Below are 7,790 nucleotides of genomic sequence, written 5' to 3'. Positions count from 1 at the left end.
TGTATTTGCTCTTCCCTGAGCAACAAAAAACTAGAATGGCTTTAAATTAAGGTTAGGCCACAATTCAAGGGCAGGCATTTTAGTGAAGGAGAAGTAGGGAGGATAGACATCACTAAGTTGGCCTGGACCAGTCTGAGCAGCACGGCAGCCCTTTCGAAGAATGAGCCTCTGCCAAAAGCTGCTTCTGCCTAACCAAGTCTCCCACCATCTGCAACAAATGTGCTCTATTAAAGCACTACCATATGGACAACAAGCTAGCTATTAACAAGGCTTCAGCACATCCCCTTAACCTAGCCCAGATTTCAAACTTCCAGTCAAATTGACTGCTGATTTAATGCACGGCCAGCAGCCATGTGGGTCTTGGCACGAGCCGGCACTCGCAGCCTTCAGCCATTAACAGGCTCACGTAGTGTGCAGCACACACTAAAACACAAAAGTTAACTACACAAATTCTACCAAAACTGGATGCCAGTTTACTTATATCCCTTAAACAAACACGTATTGGAAAACATAGCAGTATCCAAAGACAAGGACACAGAGAGCAAAAGCTTGTGCTGATCCAAGAACTCCACCTGCTGAAAATAAGTAAACCAGGTCTCAAAATACTCAACTGTACTGAGTGGAAACAAACTTATGAAGTAGATCTACCCACGGAACTGCTGGCCTATGTCTCAGTTCTTCCATAGTGATGGAGAGTGCATTTGCTCCCTCCACATGGATCCAAAATGGCAGTGATTAACCCTGCAGGGCGTGTAAGCGGGAGGAGGGGTGGGGGGGGTGGCTAATCCCTGTGGGCCGGGCGGCCATGTTGACGCCTCTCCCCTCTCTGAGTCATAGGGGGACCCACCCACTGTTCACAAAGCAACGTTCTCTTCTCCTCAACCATGACACCATGACTATGAGCCCTCTGCTCTACGACCCACAGACAACATACGCACACACACTAAATCAATTACAGCTCTGTGGTTTTACCCCAACTCCAAAGTTCAGTAAATTTTGTTTGCTTATTTTTTCTCCTCCTGCGTAAATATTGTACATAATTAGAGTGCAAACACATTCTTTCTCTCTGAAGACCGAACACATAATGCTGTGGACTTGACAAAAGTCAAAAGTCAGATCACATTGTTATTATATTTTAATATACATTATATTTACTTTACATTTGATTTTGTTAATTATTAACATATGTTACTCTCCATGATAACAATATAGCATCTGTACAAATCAAAAAAATGCAATTTTTAAAAAAAAGGCTTTAAACTTTTTAACCCCTGAACATGAAACGCAAAATTATTGTTCCACAACATCTCTTCCAGCAGTGTCCCTATGTAAATTGAAGTGAGAAGCTAAAGACTGCCTGATGACAATTTAATTAAATAAGCCTTGCAGTGCTCTCAGTGGTGCAGTGGGATGTGTGAAAAGGTTTGAGAGAAAGAGGATCGAGGGAGGAAAAAAGCTGTCCAAGCAATTCCAGCATCCCAACAGACAGCACCACACCAACCCAACACCCAGTTACAAGAAATATGGTGATACCTGGTCCAGCACATGTGTCCACACACTGACGGATACACGAATGCACCCACAGTGTAGTTCACAGACACAGACACCCCTTATGTTACCTTTACTAATGGCAGTGGTGTCCTATTGATCCCATCCCCTAACATACACACAAACAGTTGCCAGCCCTCGCACACATCTCAGTCAGAGCTGCCAGATGAGTAGTGAATTAATTTGTGTGAGCCACTCCAACATTAGCAAGGTGTGTTGAAAGGTGTCTGCTCATGTTTCAAATTAAACGCGCTGCTGGTCAGCATTAGCACCTCGCCACCCGTCGGCAACTGACACTTAGGGAGCTGGGGGGATGGGGAGGAAGGAGGGGAGCCCATCCGCCGTTCACACTGGAATAATTAGAACATGTCAGGAAGAATTAATTTCCTCATTTTTCAAAAGGATACACAGAAATTACCATGTTATTATATGACAGGGTCCCTGGGAGGATTGGATTAAATTTGATTTCTTGTGCAGCCCACACAACAAATTAAAGTCATAAATAAGATGGAAAGAAGCGGGGCACAGAGCATATGTTTATGGCAATGAGTGAAGCCAAGGGACCAGAAACAACTATCTTCATTTCATTTTATTTAAATCAGGCCGACACCGTGTGTCTGAATGACAGCGGTTGCTAATGAGTCAAGATTAGAGGCTTCTTGATATTAATGCAGAGATCCAACAACTTCCACTAAAACGCAATGGAACATACTGTGTGTGTTCTACTAGATGATGCTGCACAGAATGACTGGCTGTTGCTTGGTCTAGATCCTCACCACAACAATATATTCTGAACTGATTTAATTTGTTTTGTCCACTGAGTTCTGAATTCTAAATTCAGCTTTTCTTATTCACACATTCCACAGGTGGGGTACAATGCTTATCAGCCTGCCTGAGAGTTGTGGGTAACATTTCACCATGTCACACTCAGTTACACCCCATTTAGAGTCAACACAAAGTTAACAGGTGAATTTGCTACTATGAGTGTCATAGTAATGCACGAATGACAGATGCCAAGTTTGGAAACAATGGCATGGGTAAGCTCTACATAAGCATGTTTGGCTTTGGATCTGTATTAATAACAATTCATCCTTCATACTGTATGTTTTTCCAGAGAGAATAAAAGATCCACTAAAAAAAAATAAAGCCTCATAAAAGAGGAATAAATGATGATTAAATTAGATCTTTAATTTAAAATTATGTAGATTCCAAATTAAATAGCATTATCATTTGACCAGAGTCTAACAACACAATGCTGAATGCTACCTCTCTTCCTGGGGCTCAGATAAGACTTGTTCACTTACTATTACAATCTAATACTGGCTTGCTTGAGAAGAGTTTTTCAGCTCTTTCAAAATGGGGCGTCATTAGATCCTAGCACTCCCGTGGGCGCCACAAACTTTAAATAATTTGTAAATCAATTAACTGGCTACTCTCAACGCAACAGGGATTTCATACTCCAGGGTCATGGTGCATTATCAGTTGGAGACGATTCATGGTGTTTTGGGAGAAAAGTTCATGGTTGAAGTCATTAATTCATTTTACCGGACTTTTAGTTATGCATTACTTTCCACAGCTGGGGTAGCAAGAAAATTAATGGCATGTTCTTTGGTCCTGTTTTCTGTTGTATATAGCTATTAGGTGGCAGTGGTGGAAAGTAACTAAGTACATCTAATCAAGTACTGTACTTAATTATGATTTTTCATTTTGTGCCATACTTCATACTTTGTCTTAGCTGCTGCAAAATGTAAGCTTGATGACCACAGATAATGCATCAGTAATTATAACTGAATAATAGGATAAACATTAATGTTAACTGTGCCATTCTGCATAATAAGCACTTTAACTTTTGGTACTTTGAGTATTTTTTTGGTGCAAAAACTTTGTACTTTAACATAAGTAACTTTCTGAATGCAGGACTTTTACTTGTAACAAAGTGTTTTTACACTATTACTACTTTTAAGAAACCTGAGTACTTCCCCCACTGCTAGGTGAGGCTCTGTCCTACAATACAAGGAAACATGCCTTGAGATACAGGATGGCAGCCAAATTCATATTAGGGTTTTATTCTAATTATTAATTCAAATAAACTCCATCAAACCTTCAAATAATAATAATAATAGCAACAGACTTAGGGAAAGGTGATTTTCATGTAATTCTATATAGACAACAACTATAAATACAGCCCAGACAACAGCATGCCTAATCAAATTGCAGACAGGGGAAAGCATATTTTCATTTAAGTAATCTGCTATATGAGTAATACAGAGCGCAAACTACTAGGGTTTTGAAAGATGGATAAAGTTCTGGAGGCCTTTCCACAATCTGTCCAGGTAATGACATGTGCAGCAATTAGTTTTCCAAATTCGCACTGGGATCCTCTGAAGTCATTGAGGCTGATGAAATTAAAATCTTTGTTCGGCGAGCTTTGTCGAGTGGTTTCTGTTCAGCAACATATTGACCATAATCACTGCAGGGTCAGTGGACTGAAGAGGCCCATTTGATAAATAATAGATGAAGAATAACCATTCAGAGGTTATTCATTTTCATTTTATGGTGAAGTGCTGTTTATTTAATTTCTGACAAAACGGCTCCCCCGCATCCTTCCCTTCGGTGCCGTGACGACAGTGGGCTGAGAGCTGTGTGGCTGTTGCTTATTAAATAAATGGTACATACTAACAAAGAGTGTATATGGCCTATTCAGGTGGTCTAACATATCCTCAGGTGTTTCCAAATGAGATTGGACATGTCTAATTAAAAGTGTTCTTTAAGTGCTCCAGACAAACTAAATTACTTCCTGTCATGTTTGTAGATTAATTAAACTTGTAGGTCAATGGATCTAGACTTCAGATTGTATGAGGAATGTCTCAGAAGTATGATATGGCCATGAATGCCGGCCCATTAGGGCTTCATGTGTTTCTTGTTTTTTAATTACAAATACTGACAGCTGCCTGAAAACATTATACAGTGGCTTGATAACATAATCATTAACACTTTAGTATTGAGTCTTTTTTTATCGAAACATCAAGGGTAAATTTATTAACTACCTGTGGAAGACGTGGACCAGCAGGTGGCAACAGACACAGCTGGCAACCAACACACGATATAAATGATCATTTATATCCTGTTAAGTATATTCAATTTTGTTTAATATTTTTAAACAAGCATATGGTTAATAGCAGCTTGAGATGTTGCTGTGTTTCTTCCTGCATGAGGATAGTTTGATATTGTGTAGATAGGCTAGTTTTGACAACCAACTTGTTACAGTCTCTACTTTAACACTGTAAACTATAGGCAGTTACCTGGCTGATAAACAATTAACACTCTTAGGTCTACACAGATCCTGTTGTAGGTGAAAGCAGTGAAAGAAGTCACTCCTATATTCTTAAAACTAGCAATATATTTTTAAATCTTTTTCCTAAACGCAGCCTTCCATGTTGGCAGATGGATCACAAAAGCTTCTGCTGATAGCTCAACTGAGCCCTTTACATTTGCATATTTTATGAAACTGTCTGCTAAGTGAACGTAAATCGTTTATATAATGTCCGGAACTTGAAACTGTCTGCTAAGTGAACGTAAATAGTTTATATAACGTCCGGAACTTGATATCTCAAATTATCCAGACATTTTCAAAAGTGATGCTGCAGCAGGTTGATAAAGTGAATGATCAGGCATACAAACCAGTTAGCTAATAACAGCAGTCACAAGCATATTGCTCTCAAAATAAAATTAAACTGTATATGTGTTCTAAACAAAAACAGATGTGCTCCATGTGGTACATGAGAAGTGTTCTACATCACCATTGCCATTGTCAGAGCATGACTACTTCATGACTTCAGCTCACTGACACCTAACAACACTAAGGCGTAGCTTGCTGCTAGACAGGTGCATGTTCATCTGAGCAGAAGACAGCGTGTGACGTGAAATGGCGTGATTAAACAATGGTAAATGGCCATGAACTTTGAATTCAGGGAGACATTTCACTGCTCTCGCTGAAGAGCTTCTCAACCCCATTAATATGATTCCCATGATATCTCCAACTGACATTTGGAAGAAAAGAATAACATCAGCTAAGTTCCTCACCTTTATTTGCTTAATATCTAAGATACAGTTTTATTAGAAAACCTGCACAAGCAGTATCTGAGCAAAGATTGTTAAAGTAATATTATATTGATGCAGAGAGGGCTGTAGTGTTCTTTATTCTGTTTTTAAAGTGCCATATATCAGAGAAATTGTCTTACTTTATTGTTTAGAAATTTTTTCACTTTAACCCCTTTTAAACTGACATTTTTTGGTAGACAGCCAGAATTACACAGAGCTGCTCTGACCCTGACCTGGGTTAAACATTTGTCTGATACAGTTTTGGTGTTTAAAAAAAGCACAAGTATGTGTTTCAATAGTATATACAGGACTAGTATGCAGTTATAATATAGGTAATATGGGACTGTTGACAATCATAAATAAACCCATGAAAATAAAATTCTTGTTCATGTGCAGTTGGATTGTACAAACACTGTAGCTGTCAAGACTAAAATTGGTTTTGGACATTTATCTCTCTCTCTAGTGTTTCACAACATATCTGGCCAACAATAACTGAATTTTGAATATGAGTTTAAAGGTCTTAGGCTAGCAAATTACATTTAAGGTTTTATATTTTTCAAGTGCCACTGGTAAGTAAATTCAAAAAGGTTTAATTTTTTTTTTTTTTAATGTATAAAGAAGTGCTTTCTAAAAGGCTTTGCTTAGCCATTAAGGTTCTTCATGGATGGGATCTAATCTTTAAAGGGTAACTTCTGTGTAACTATATAATTGTGCATACATTGTGCACCTAGCCAATTGTCCACCTCATTTGATGCAGGTGTTCAGTGTGGGTGAAAGACAGCAGGAGGGTACAAGACATGTAGCACTACAGAAATAGCTGAAGAGGCAAATTGATACTTACAAAAACTGAAAGACTCAATCCCCAGCTTCCAGCGATCACTGGTCGGTTGATTGTGAATTCATGTAAATAACCTGAAATACAAGCAAAAACAACACAGAAAAGGGGTATTTTAAGTGTGTCCTTGTATGCAGCATTGTTATGAATAACTACTGCGTCAATAGCTTTCATTTAATTAAAAAAACAGCAGTGAATTTGGAACATGGTTAAAATCAACAAGGGTCTGAGATAACCATATTTACCCACATCAGGACAAACAAAGACAAAATAAGAGGAAGAGAATTGGGGCCATAGTGACTGTTGGCTGAGGGTCAGAGTCTCCACAGTTGACCTAAAACAGCTTTGTTTGTGTCTGACCTTCAGTCCTCACAGCTGTCACAAATGAGAATCAGCCGTAGATAAAGTTTAAAATTTACTTCTTCGTTACCTCATTAATCTGCCTTCCAGTCAGCAGATTCCACTAATAAACAGTGTTCATATAAAGCTGTTGTTTTATTCCATTTTACTTTCTTTCTTTAAGCTCTGCCTGCTCGTGATTTATTTAGGGCCATGCTCTGCTAGTTTCAACATGTCTGTTGATCTTTGTTAGAGTACGCACAAATAACCAGGACGCTCCAGTACGATTTAATGCAAGTGCATACAGTTTCAGGCTTCATATGAGCCACATGCCAACTCAACTGCACCCAAAGTTAAGAAGTAATGACAGTAGAGAGAAAACAATTTACCGATCAGACCATCTAGCTAAAGGGATGAAAATGCTGTGCCCGTTCACGTTCATTTTCTCACATTATGTTGTTTTTCACAATAAGCCAAGGTCTCATTACCAGCTGATTTATACAATTAGCCCGTCTCAGAACTGCCAATTAAACAAGACCAAGGGTTTTTAAGGTCACGCTTAACTGATCTGTTGTTAATTTGCACTTCGGCACCTCAGTCTCCCATTGCCAGGGCCAATAAGCCACCAACAACAAGACCAGATAAATGTACTGACTACCGCTGCACTGTTGTCAAAGCACAGCACGGACTCAGCAGTGTGGGAGGCTGGAGGTCTAACAGAATGAGCCATATAAAGGTAAGAGTTGCAGACGGGTCTGAATGTGGTATCCTTGAGGCTGGAGGTGACAATAGGGGAGAGGGGACCTGGGTGACCCCAGCTGAATGAAAAGCTGGTACATGAATAGCACCTCTGAGTTTAAAGTCCATGTCTGCCTCGCAAATGACACTAAACACACACTATTTTACTGTTCTGAACTATGCTACAGCTGCAACCACCCACTCTTGTATTCACACACATACACACACC

At 39.3% G+C, this 7,790-nt stretch overlaps 1 protein-coding gene across 1 annotated transcript in view; it reads right to left on the bottom strand.

Annotated features, from left to right (window-relative positions):
- sox6 (SRY-box transcription factor 6) overlaps positions 1-7,790 on the bottom strand; it is a 139,010-nt gene that overhangs the window by 110,451 nt on the left and 20,769 nt on the right. Inside the window, exon 2 of the mRNA XM_020607245.1 lies at positions 6,491-6,561. The gene's annotated coding sequence lies outside the window, so the exon portion shown is untranslated. The remainder of the gene's footprint in view (positions 1-6,490; positions 6,562-7,790) is intronic.

Source organism: Monopterus albus, unplaced genomic scaffold (genome assembly GCF_001952655.1).
Source record: "Monopterus albus unplaced genomic scaffold, M_albus_1.0 scaffold4.1, whole genome shotgun sequence".
NCBI classification, from domain to species: Eukaryota; Metazoa; Chordata; class Actinopteri; order Synbranchiformes; family Synbranchidae; genus Monopterus; species Monopterus albus.
The sequence above is the reverse complement of the archived record's forward strand: the minus strand, read 5'-3'. Positions and strand labels throughout refer to the sequence as shown.